This window comes from Myotis daubentonii, chromosome 11 (assembly GCF_963259705.1).
Source record: "Myotis daubentonii chromosome 11, mMyoDau2.1, whole genome shotgun sequence".
NCBI classification, from domain to species: Eukaryota; Metazoa; Chordata; class Mammalia; order Chiroptera; family Vespertilionidae; genus Myotis; species Myotis daubentonii.
This window is the reverse complement of record NC_081850.1, coordinates 66120848-66134084: the sequence shown is the minus strand read 5'-3', so window position 1 is coordinate 66134084 and position 13237 is coordinate 66120848. Positions and strand designations below refer to the sequence as shown.

The 13237-nt window shown below is 52.6% G+C and overlaps 1 pseudogene; it reads left to right on the top strand.

The window, feature by feature from the left end:
• The first annotated feature begins 2464 nt into the window (after positions 1-2464).
• On the top strand, positions 2465-6865 carry LOC132211733 (protein maelstrom homolog; annotated as a pseudogene).
• Positions 6866-13237: the final 6372 nt, after the last annotated feature.

Here is a 13237-nt window from a genome sequence, read left to right as displayed (position 1 = left end):
TGCTCCCGGCAAAGCCGCCAGTCCCACCTCTCTGCCGCCCCCAGGTGGGCAGTATGTGCAGTGGCTACAGGCACAGACTCCAGTGCATGGATACATGCTTTCAAATCGCACCTCTGTCTGTGGCTTGCCAACTGTGTGACGTAGGCCAGGCAACCTGGGGCTATTGTGAGGATTAAATGAATGATCAGGGAAGCAGCTGCTGTAAGTTAGGCCCATGACAAGCTTGAGGGCACAGTCTGCCCGTGAAGCTGCCCTCCCTCCTGACACCAACCGGAAGTTCAGGAGGTGCCCTCAAATGGCCCTCAGGTCTGGCAATTTGCTGGAAACATTCTCAAAACTCAACGAAACTCTCACACGGACAGTTATGGGTCAGCAGGGGGAAAGGATAAGACGCAGGTCGGCCAAAGGAAGAGCTCTACAGGGCAGAGTCCCTGGGGCCCACAGCTAGAAGGGCAGAGGCAGGGCCGGACCTCCTGGAGGAATCTAGCCTCCCGAAGCAGTCATGAAGGTGACCGCAGCCGGCCCACCTCTGAGGGGCCATCGCCATCCCTCAGAGGAAGCCACCTGCGCCCTGAGGCCTGCGGCAAAGCCAGGGAAGCAGACTTCAGTTTCAGGTGTCAGGACCTTTCAGGAATGACTGCCTGGTGGCGGGTGTGAACAAGGCCAGTCCCGTGAGATCTGACACAGGGACAGCGACCTGGCCTGTCTTGAGGTCCAGGCAGGCGCTGAGAGGGGTGGAAGCAGGGCTCAGATCCCTCCTCCTTGTCTACCCCCAGCTCTGCTGGGCCCAGGGTAGGGGTGGAGAGAGGGGTGCTGGGAAAGGAGAAGGAAGAGCAGAGGTCAGCGGGGAGCAGCAGGAAGAGGGAAGGAGGGCCTCTGGAGGGAGCTGGGACTCTGGCTGAGCTGTTGGTTCTGAGGAGCAGGGCACTCCGAGTCGTGGGGTGAGAATTTGGCCTCTTGGGCGTAAGGGGCAAGCACTCTGCCCTGAGAGCCTGCTGGGGAAGGGCCCATCAAAGGCCAGGAGCCCCGGATTCAGGCTGTTTCTCTGCCTCGTGTCCTTTGGCAAACGCCTTCCCTCTCTGGGCTGCAGTCTCCTGGTCTGTTCAGTGGAGGTTTGGGCCCAGTGATGTGAGCCCCTTCTGCAGAGTCAGGAAGCAGGGGGCTTAGAGAAGTGGCGTGAGGGTACTGGAGGTCAGGTCAGGACTGGCCCTGGTGGCCCCTGTCCATGGGTCTAGATAGAATCTAGTTCCTCCCCCTGCCCCCCCTCCCCCTCCCAGCTTCTCTTCTGCTCTCCCCTGCCACCCCCAACCCCCCAGCCTTTTCTTCTCCTTTTCTATTTTCAGACATCCTAGAGTTATGAGAGAGGCCCAGGCCGGTGTCTTCCCAGGAACCTGAGCTGCTGAGACAGGCTCAGGCCAGTGTCTTCCTAGGAACCTGAGCTGCTGAGAGAGGCCCAGGCCAGTGTCTTCCTAGGAACCTGAGCTGCTGAGAGAGGCATCTTCAGCCCAGTTAGACCGGCAGGGAGTCCTGGCTTAGGAGAGAGCTGGGCCCTCACTTCTGGCTGGAGAAGGGCCTTTCCCCTGGCCTTGCTCTGGCCCAGGCCCTTGGGGCACCGGTTTCTGCTGGAGCCCAGATAAACCTGGAGCTGGTCGTGGGTGGATCCGGGGAGGAATGCAGTCCTCGCCCCGCCCTCGCCCATCAGGGTTCAGCCTGACCAACACCAGGAGAGTCTTGGGGGCTGTGCCTGGCTGGGCAGGGAGCCGGAGGCCAAGGGCTGAACTCCAGTCTGGCTGAACTGCCAGCCCTGCCCCTCAGGCACCCGGCTCTGTTTCAGGACTCCAGCCCTGGCTTCCTCCTCCCCCTGGACTAGGTGGGCTTCCCCTTGGCTCTTAGAATCACTACACACTGGGTCCTGACTCCAAGAGGTGAGAAGGTCAGGGTGAGAGATGAATGACCCTCACCAAAGGGGCACCCAGGATGCTTCTTGCCTCCTTTCTTCCCTGACCCCCAGCAAATACATTTTACTATCGGGGGGAGGGGGAGTCAGGGGGAGGCACTGCTCTGTGATGGTGTGCAAGGCAGGCCTCCCTTGATTGTGGAGGTGACCTTTGGGGGTGGACGCTTGGTTCTTCCACATCCCTCCCAGCCAGTCCTTCCTTCCCTGGGGTCAGAGTCCAGGGCCTCCACCTCAGGCGGCCTCCTCCTCTCTCCACGAACTCTGAATGGCCGGGGAGAGTCCCCTGCAGTCTCTGGGACTCGGTTTCCCCATCCGTAAAATGAGAAGATTGGCCTGAATTCCCTTCCAGCTCCATTGTATTCTGATTTCCGAAGGGGGCAGCAGTTTTCGCTCCTGGGTTCAGGTGGCCTGGGTGGCTATTGCTCCCTTGACAGGGAAGAGGTTTAGGGGGTGAAGGATGGAGGCCTCTCTGTTCGGGAGCAATAACTCCCAGCCAGAACGTGGAACATGAAGCAGATTGTGCCAGAAGTAGAGACCGAGATGGAGAGGAACGCAGTCAGCAAGAGGGACACAGATAGCAACACAGACACAGTGAAAGAGGAAGAGAGCGTCCCAGAGATGAAGAGACAGGGCCCTCCCCCAAGACTGAGGCAGAGATAATGGCAGAGACAGAGATCAGAGACCAGACAGAGATAAAGGTAGGGATAGGGCAGAGCCATAAAGGAGTAGAAAAATAGCCAGGAACAGTGTTCTGTTCCCTGAGGGTGGGGTTGGGTCAAGCCAGATCTTGCTTTTGTCTGCAAGGTGATCCTTCTGCCCATTACATCGTACCCTCCCTGCCCCTAACCTAAATGTCCTCCAGACCTCACCTCCCTGGGGTAGTGGGTACAGATATGAGAACCCACGTAGGCTTGGCATCTCTGAGGCTTCATGGCCGTGGAGTTTCATTAAAGTGTAGGGGTAAATGGTGGGGCATCAGAGAGGAATGAAGGTTATTGCCTGCAGGGGGATGTGATTAAAAAGAGCAAGGAGGTGGGAAGCCCAAAGAAAAATGTCCTTCTTTCTTAAAAAAAATTTTTTTTATTGCTGATAGTGTTACAGATATTCCCATTCACCCCCATTTACTCCCCTCGTCCCAGCCTCTAACGTCCACCCCCCCCCCCCCAAGATATTCACTATCTTATTGCCTGTGTCTATGGACTATGCATATAAGTTCTTTGGTTTATCTCTCCTCATCCCCCCAACCCCACATCAAGGTATGTCAGTCCTCATCTTTCTTTAGATCAGGCATTGACCCCCTGTCTCACTATTTAAGGAATAATGGGGAATCTGGTAGTGGGGGGAGGGTTGAGAGGCAGGTATTTAGTGTTGGAAGGAAGGAGGAGATATAAAAGGAGAGCCGAGCCAGGTAGACATGGGATCAGTTGAGTTAGGTTAAGTGTCGTTGGTTTGGTTTGGGTGGAGTGGAATAGAATTGTGTTATTTCATATTGGGGTGGGTTTGGTTGGATAGAATGGAGTTGGATTTGGGTGGAGCTGAGTTGAGCTGGCTTGCCATGAATTTAGTAGAGTTAAGCCAACTTGGGTTGTGTCAAAATGGGTTAGGTTTGGTTGAGTGGAGTGGAGTTTGATTGATTTGGGTGGATTGAGTGGAAAGAAGTCGAGCTGGGTTGGTTTGAGTTGAATTTAGGATAATTGAGGTGGACTGAATTGAGTTGAATTAGGTTGGGTTGGCCTGTATAAGAAAGTTTAAAGATGCCAAGTAGACAGGTGTAAGGAGGAGTCCAGATCCAGCATAATTTAGATTATGCTGCCAGGGGGAAAAAAAGGTGGAGTGAGATACCAATGGGGAGAGAGCTGATGAGGGGAGATATCCAAGGCTGACATCCTGGCAGATTTGTGAGTCTGGGTTTGGGATATAAATTATCTAGTTCAGTGTTTCTCCATCTTTTTATACTACACATCTGTGGTGTGGAAGCTCACTATAGCTGTGATCTGCATCTTGGCATGGGAGGAGGGGAATACCAGAGTTTCATCACATGTATGTATATGCTCACGTGTGCACTCCCAGTGCTCTGCCCTTCCCCATCCTCTGTCTCTGTTCCTCTGAGGCTCACCCCCTTGTCTGAGAGCTCTCTGAGAGCACATGTCTTCTGCATCCCAGCTAGAGGTTGGCCAAGATGCCATCTCACGCATCTTTGTAGGATGGATGGAGCGGAATTGAAAGGAATCACAGAGTAGGGCGGTCACTTCTTGTGCTGCACCAGCATGGCCACGGGTGAACCTGAGTGGGGACGGCTGAAAGGCTTAGAAAAGACAGACAAGAGAATGAAAGCTGGGTCTCGGTGGGACGCTGCTTCTCTGAGAGACAGCGCCAGCGCCCACAAGCCGTGTCTTTATTTTATAGCAGATTCCACAAGGCAAAGTAAGGGCGTGATCAAGATGTTTACAACATCCTCATGGGTTTCAATCCTACTCAACTACATGCACCTGAACTCTATCAAGCCCACATCACTCAGGCACGTGGGGCCACGTGTTCGGACCATAGGTTCACGCTTTCAACTACAGCTGTTGGCTATAATTGTGCTGGGAGGGCCTTGCCCTCCAAGCTGGGACTTGCACGTGGCAATGAGAGGACTGTGCCTTCTCATCAGTCCAAGGCTTGAACCTGTCCAAAACACTGTAGCAGCTCCCCACAACTCCTGTGCGCTGGGTGCTAGGTGCCCCAAGGAGACACCCAGTTCCTTTCCTGAGAGTGGCTTGGGGGAGGAGTACAGGTGTGGAGGCTTTGGAGCGACCACAGAGATCGTGCTCCTCTCCGCAAAGAGTGGGAGACTGTGGGCAGACAGCTCACCAGCCTTCACTCACCACCCAGTTCTTTCTTGTGGTCCTGTGGTCCTGGCCACATGGCTGGGCCTCCTCCCTCCCAACCCGTTGGTGAATCACATACACGCACACACACACCACAGCACTGGGCAGCCCCATGAGAGCTCAGGTTGGACAGAGTGGAGACTGGAAAGCCCCTCCCTGTGCAGGAACTCTGAGACGTAGGAATCCCTGCAGCTCCTCTCACTCGTTCATTCTTGGCTTAAGAATCTGTATTTGTAGGGGAAGGAAAACGCAGAGAAGACAGAATTCTGGGGCTGCAGTTGAACAACCAGAAAACCTTAGCCAAGTGACCTCACCTCTTGAGTGAGTTTCTTCAAGTGTAAAGTGTGCATAATGTGCTCTTACAGGGTAAGGGGGACAGTCAAGGAAGATAACAAATATGAAAGTTTTTGTAAACAGAAAATGTGTGTGTGTGTGTGTGTGTGTAAAGTCATTCATTCATTGGCTCACTTATTTAACAAACAGTGCTCTTGAAATATCAGTCAATGTCCTAAGCATTTCACAAGAATTAACCCATTTAATACTCTTAACAACCCTCTAAAGATGTTACTAATACTGTCCCCATTTTCTAGACAAGGAAACTGAGGCACAGAAGTGTTAAGCAATTTGCTCAATACCGTAAAGCCAGTCAGTGGTAGTGTTGGGGTTTGTAACCAGTCCTGTTTGACTTCAGTTCCTTCTTTCCTTCCTTCCTTCCTTCCTTCCTTCCTTCCTTCCTTCCTTCCTTCCTTCCTTCCTTCCTTCCTCCCTCCCTCCCTCCCTCCCTCCCTCCCTCCCTCCCTCCCTCCCTTCCTTCCTTCCTTCCTTCCTTCCTTCCTTCCTTCCTTCCTTCCTTCCTTCCTTCCTTCCTTCCCTCGTTCCATTCCTTGGTCACATATTTATTAAGCGGTCTCTGTGTCACGCCCTGGGTCTGCTGAAAGGGACCAGACTTGGTCAGTGTGCTGTGGTGGGCCCTGTACAGAGGCAGAAGTGGCCTCCTGCAGGGGTGGGGTTTGGAATCACATTGTCAGGCTGCAAGTGATTCAAGTCACAAGATTCCTATTTCAAACTTTGAATCTGGATGTGACCAAGCAACTGTGCTACAAAACCTCTATGGGTTCATTCATCCGAACCCAGGGAAGTGGCCACCTATCTACTGTAAGTCTGACGATCGAGCCAGAGTCAACTGGTGCCTGAAGCACATGGAGAAGGGGTCGGAAATCAGGCAAAATCTGGAACTTCTCACTGTCGAGGATCTTGCAGTGGGGATCTACCAGCAAAAGTTCCTCAAGGAGCCCTCCAAGACCTGGGTTTGGAGCCTCCTCGACGTGGCCATGGGGGATTATTCTAGCAACACAAGGTGCAAGTGGCACGAGGAAAATGACATTCTCTTCTGCGCCTTAGCTGTTTGCAAGAAAATTGCGTACGGCATCAGCAATTCTCTGGCCACGCTCTTTGGAATCCAGCTCACAGGGGCCCACGTGCCCTTGCAGGATGACGAGGCCAGCAACAGGGTGACACCCAAAATGGTCATATTGGATGCAGGGCGGTGCCAGAAGCTAAGGTTTGAGAGCTCAGGATTCTCTCATTTCAACTATTCTAATCAGGAACCAAGATCAAACACCCCCCCTGGTGACTACCCTTCTGAGGTGAAGGTTTCAGGCCCGAAAAGCAGTGTTGGGGGGGGGGGGCAAGAGGGATCACGCGCCTGCTAGAGCGCATCTCGGGCTCCTCCAGCAGCGTCCCCAGGTTCTCCAGCTGTGAGACCGCGCTCTCTCCTTCCCTGTCCCCGAAGGATGGGTACAAGTCCTTCTCCCCCCTGTCTTAATGATGGTACTTCTTCAATTCTGGGAAAATAGCAGGCCCGCTTCCCTCTGATTGCAGTCCCGGACGGCAGAGCAGGCCCCTGGTACATGCCGCCCTCTGAAACGGCCTGCCTTGCAGAGAATCCTGTTTCGTAGATTAAAAGTAATTGTGGTTGGAGAAGATTTGGCATTTTTGCTTTTTTCTCGAGGGCTTGCTCTGCTTCCTGACTGTGTAATGGGAATGAGGGGTGGGCAAACTTTTTGACTCGAGGGCCACAATGGGTTCTTAAACTGGACCAGAGGGTCGGAACAAAAGCATGGATGGAGTGTTTGTGTGAACTAATATAAATTCAAATTAAACATCATTACATAAAAGGGTACGGTCTTTTTTTTTTTTTTTTTAGTTTTATTCATTTCAAACGGGCCGGATCCGGCCCGTGGGCCGTAGTTTGCCCACGGCTGCCTTGGAAGGTTGACCTCCAAGGACCAAACTGGCCTTTTCAGAGGAGTGCTTTTGCAAATGTTACATTGTGCTCATCTTTTCCTCCACAATAAAGGTATTGAATGTCTGTTATGAAAGGTGTTAAAATAGTGTTGCTGTACTTCTTCCCATTATGACATGTAGAACCTTTCTCTTTAGACCTGCTGGCTGTTTTCATTGCAAATATCTAAAAAATTTGCCTTTAATAAAAATAAAGTTTTGTTAAAAAAAACACCTTTTTTTTTAAACAAAAAAACCTGAGTGGGCTCCTGATACATTCCCAGGCAGCATGGGCAGTTCTTGGCTGTGGCCATGACTGAGTGTACTCGTAGCCAGCTAAACTTCCTGCCCTGTGTGGGGCAACCCTACACGAAATGTCAATGGTGCCTCATGGAGAAGTCATTCAGAGAAACAGCACTGGTGCTTGAGTCCTCCCTGCCAGTTGAAACTGCATGGCTTGGACAAGTGGCTTTACCTTTCCGAGTCTCAGCTTCCATCCATCTCTGAGAAGCACGGTTGGAGTGAGTATGCCTGTCTAGTACCCAGCAGTATCTGGCGTGCTTTGGTTGTTCAACAAACCTGAACATCTTTTCCTGCTCGAGGCAATACCAGAAATGCGGAGGAGAAGCAGCTAGGAGTCCAGCATCCCTCCAAACCCTCCCCCCTCCCTCTGGGGACGTTCTGATGCCTGCTGGGCTCCAGGCAGGCTGGAGAGCTCGCTCCCACATGGTCCTTCTCTCCATCCAGGCTCCTCACCAAAGGCAAGACAGCCCCCCTTCCTACCAGCCCAGGGGCTGCAGGCAAAAGCCACCGCACCTTGCTGAGCCTGGCTTCCTTGTCCGTCACAGGGAGAAACAGAGCACTGGTGGGCATCAGTTGCTTCTGGCTGTCCCTCGTCCCTTCCTTCTTCTTTTGATAATAGCACCCAGTTTTCTTTGGGGGAACATCCCTCTCCCATTTGCAGTTCACGTGGGCACACAGTCTAGGACTGGCCAGTCAGAATCAGGCATTTGGTTCAGGGAGGCACATGAGCTAAGCCAGAGCAATCAGAAGTGCCAAGTAAAGGGGCATTTTCCTTTCATTTGGGATTGGGGTACCAGGGCAGAGTCCTTGGGGAGCACCCCTGAGAGTGAAGCTAACTAGAGGGGAACAAAAAGATGAGAGAGAGAGAAGGAGTGAAGGAGGAAGAGCTAGAGCTAGAGCTAGAGCGAGAGACTGACACCTGGATGCAGCCATACCTGTCTCTAGATTTCCAGCTTGGGAGCCAACATTTCCCCTTCTTTTGCTAAAATCAGTTGGAAACAGGTATCTGTCACTTGTAATAGAAATAATCCTGACTTACTCAGGGGCTAAACACACCTACGTCAAAAGATTGTCACGTGGATCAAAAGATAATAACACAAGTGAGAATGTTTTTGTAAACTGTACTGGCGGCACCGAATGACGATAAAATATTAATGAGGCGTTAAAGCAGGAACACACATTCCAGGCGAACGATGAGTCAGTCCAGCTCTACTAGTATTTGAAAGGCTCAAGAAAATGGACTTTTCAGGCTCATGCCTGAGAACCGAAGAGTTCTTTAGAAGCTCGAATTATTGCCCATTACACGTTCAGTTTGCTGGGTGTGAATTTTCAAAGGATGAGATGTCTCCTGGCATTGGGGCACGTCTGTGTCTCATGTGACTTATTCTGAGGTTGGTCATTTTACAGGAGGCCTTGGGACAGAGGAAAGATACCTGGCCTGTTTGGACAAGTCCCTGCCTTGCTCTGAGTCTCCGAGTCTGCCACCAGAGGCAGGTGGGTTGGACCTTCTAGGGAGCTCCTGGCTCTGACCTGCTGTGGTCCTGCAATTCTCAGACCCCGTTCTGGGACAAAGAAGGTCTGCCCACCTCTGGAGTCTGCAGCGCATACCTGCTCCTGGATTCTCCGGAGAAACCACACATCAGAAACACAGCCCACACAGGAGACGCTGGAGTCTGGCTCAGTCTCCATTTCCAACTCCCTGTGCCTTCCTGCCACATCCAAAAACTCGATTTCCCAAGCCCCTCTGCAGCCAAGCGAGGTCACATGACACAGTTCTGGTGAAGGGGATGTCAGAGGGACTCTGCTGGGGCCACCTCTGAGGGTATGGAACAGAGGGGTGGAGAGAGCGTGGGCTCCTGATACATTCTCAGGCAGCAGCAGCAGCCTGGGCTGCTCACCTTAGACTTGTCATTGGAGAAGAAGAATTGCTCCACCCTTTTCTTTTGTTTAAGTTTCCATGTTTGGGACTTCGTTGTGTGTAGCGAGATGCATTCCTGGTACTGTAGGCTAGCAACCACTTGCCTGCAACCACTCTCTCTTAAATTCTTTTTACATATCTAGTACAAGCACCCCCCCCTCCCATTTAGGACCACACTGACAGAATTCGATTAATTATATAATTAGTAGTAATAACAATAATTCCACCAATACTGCTCATTTACTGAGTGCCTTCTACGTGCCAGGCATTGAGCTAAGTGATTTTATCCCAACACTGCTCCCAGGAAATAGACACTATTACTGTCCTTATTTTTGGACGAGGGAATGGAGGCTCAGGGATGACATATATATGGTTGGCTCCAAGTCATCCAGTTAGAATACTGAAGCCAGGCTCCAAATCCAGTTCGCCTGAGTCTGAAACCTCTGCTCCCGATCTTTGAACACATCTAAGGAGAGGGGCTTATTTAACAAGCAGGGAAACTGAGGTTCAAGAGGGCGAGTGACTTGCCCAAGGTCACAGAATGAGCTCAGGGGGTCACGTTAATAGAAACCAGGCTTTCTGGGTCTCCATACAGGGCTCCTTCTGTGACCTCGTGCTGCTCGGGGAATGATGAGTCTTGAAGGCCGGGCTAAGGTCTCAGGCAGTGGGAGCTACTGATGGTTCTGAGCAGAGGTAGGAGGGAAACAGTTCCTCTTTCTTCAGCTGTGGTGGAGGAGGAGGGGGACATGGGGACTGACATGTTACAGCCCCAGCAACCTCCACAGCAACTGCTGTCCCTTAGCAAGACAATGGCTCTTTCCCAGGCTCCTCTGGTTAATCCGTCACAGGCAGTTGGTCTCCTGGAGCTGATGACTGATGCTCTTCAGATTAGGCTGCCGGTGGGGGCGGGCTGGGGAGGAAGCCAGTGGCGTGAGCATGCGGCCATCCTGTGTTGATCAGATGGCGCCAGCTGCCTAGCGGTGAGGTCTGTAGGACAGGGGACCCTGCAGTGGAAACTCCCCAGATGAGCTCGGGGACTCTCCACTCACCAAACTCCTGCTTGTTTATCTGCCTTCTTGGCCAGCCTCCACCAGGATTTGGGTGTTTGTTTTTTTTAAACATTCAGGGCTTGGGATCCAGAGCCAGGGATGGAGGGTGACATCAAACAGACCAGGACTCAGATCCCATCTCTCTCCTATTAGCCTGTGGCCTTTAACAAGTCAGCTTTTCTGTTTGCAATAATGAGGGCAAGAAGGCCTACCTCATGGAGCTGTTATGAGTTACAGAGGACATGATGCACCCAAGCCTCTTCGCACAATGCCTACCACACAGCAAGGGTTCCAGCCATGGGTCTGACTCCTCCTCTTCTTCCTCCTCACCACAGGCAACGTCTACTCCCTATACTCTAGGGAGATCTTTGAGCCTCAGTTTCCTTTTTTGCACAATGGGGATAACGGTACCTTCCTCTTGGAGCTGCTGTGAGGATTCAATGAGAGAGGGATGTAAAAATATTTTGTGACTCTCAGTTCTTAGCTTCTCAGCTGAACTATGTTGTTTATTTGGACCCCCACTCCTCACACCCAGCTGACCAATCGCCTTAAAGGTGCATTTCTGTCTCCTCCAAATGCTGGCTGGCTGTGCTGGGACTCAGGTGCTTGGTACCTAGTATTCAGAACGCAGGGATTAGTGGTGCCACCTCGGGCCAGTCCCTTAAACTCTCTGGACTTCAGGTTCTTTCTCTGTAAATTGGAGGTGAAAATATGCCTTAGGGCTGCTGAGTAATGTCATGTGATACTGCATGTAAAATACATAGCATTCTACCTGGCACATAGTAGGTGGTCAAGAAATAGTAGCAATTACTATTCTTACCACCCATGCCCCACCCTAGGCTGGCACAGAGCAGGTGAAGAGGAGGAGGAAGAGAATGTTGCACAAAACTTTCCTGCTCAGGTAGGGAATGGAGGGAGAGCAGGTGAAAAACGAGCATTGGGCTCCTACTGGAGCCCGCGTGTGCTCCCATGGACCACCCTTTTCATCCTCACACTAACTCTTGCAAGAATGGAATTAACTCCATTTTATAGAGGGGAAACTGAGACCCCAAAAGGGCAGTTGGTTGCCTAAGGTTGCACTGAGGGCTGGTCAGGAATAGGAGGGCTGGGAGCTGAAGCTGCTGGGTTGATTCCAGGCAGTTGCTTGCCTGCTTGTGAAGCTGCCTCCAGAGGTGGGGCTGGGTGGGGCTGGTCCCTGAGTGATTCAGGTAAGAGTCAGCTCTGGATTTCCAAACAGTGGGTGGGACCCAGGAGGGGGGGAGACCTCTCCAGGGCACTAAATTCAGGCTCTCCCCAGAGCCTCTGGTAGGGTTGCCAGGAGGGCATGTGTTGTGGTGGAGCTGCAGGTGGGAGTTTGCGGAGGGAGAAACTTCACTCCATGTCACCAATGGGGTTTAGGGAAGAGGGAAGGAGGGGGGTGTCCTTGTTCTCTTTTCTGGGGGAGGGTCTCAAGGTCTAGAGTAGAACTGTGAGTGTTGGGGGTGCTGGTCAGTGGACCCAGCTGGGGAAGGCAGGGAAACTGAGGCAGGGCACTGCCACTGCTGGTGGTGGTCACAGCAGATAGGTGGGCTGGCGGTCACCTTGCTGAGACTGGCTCTGGACCCTCACTCACTCAGAGAAGGTCTATATGTTTCCATGTATTCAATCTCTCATACAGACACCCATTCATTCCTTCACTCAACCAGCACCGGCCGCATGTCTTCTATGTGCCACAGCTGTGCTTGGCGCTGGAGGTACAACAGTCACCGCGATGCCTGCAGCTTCATAAGGGAAAGAGGAGGACATGTGACCCAGTGTGCTACCTGCTTGGGGCAGGGACAGCCCAGAAAAAGGAGGGGCCCTGGCAGAGGAGGTTTCCCTGGAACAAGGGAGCGGGGCGGAGTGGAAGTTCACCATCCTGAAGATTAGGAAAACTCCCCGGATGCTGAAGGACAGGTGACCCTGTGCTGTGCCCTTCCCCAGGGCTGGGACAAGGGCTAGCCCAGACCTCTCCCCTGGATCCAGCTGCCTGCCGGACCCTGCTGCTGAGATGGACCAAACACAGGTCCACATGGGAACACCACACACCCCAGCCTGCTCCCCCTCCCTGGGTCCTTCCCTGGGGTTGTCACCAGGACAGGCCAGAGACCCAGTGTCTGCCTAAAGACCTCTCCCCTGAAGCCCCAGGGCCCATCGGTCACCCAGCCCAGGTACTTCTCTGCCACCATTTCCCTCATCTTCCTCTCCCCCACTCCACCCTCTGGGTCTGTCCTGTCCCCGGAGGACCGCACTGGCCTCCTGCCTGCGCCTCTCTCTGGCCTCCCCTTCGCTGCCTCTGTCGGGAGATTTCCAGGGCTGGTCACAGAGCCTGGCCACAGTGAGGGCTTGATCCCTCCATGCTGGACCTGTTCTTAGACACCATCTGATCTGACCTTTCTTTTGTTCAAATGGGGAACCAGAGGCCTCTTGTTCCCACCCCACGCCAGGGTCAAATCATGGAAGAGCTGAGGCCTGAGAACTGATATTCTCCTGATTCGCAGTCTAAGGCTCTTTCTTCCAGTGCCAGGACCACACACGTGTTTGTGGGTGACTTGGCATGAAGGAGTCGGCAGGAGGTACAAGCATGGCAATTGCTGGGCCCGGGTGTGGGGGGCTGTTTCTCTCTTCTCCATGTCCCGCATGGAAAAGGAAACAGTCCATTTGCTGAGTGGAGGAGCTGGGGATTAAGAAATTAAAGAAAGACCAAGACGCAGAAATAGAGTTTAAGCTGGGGCCAGGTGGGCGCCATCCTCTCTGATGGAGAGGCGGCAAAAAGCGGGCTGAGCCACACAGCAGGTTTATTTTAAAGGCCTAGATTTACGTATCTAGTTCCGCCCTT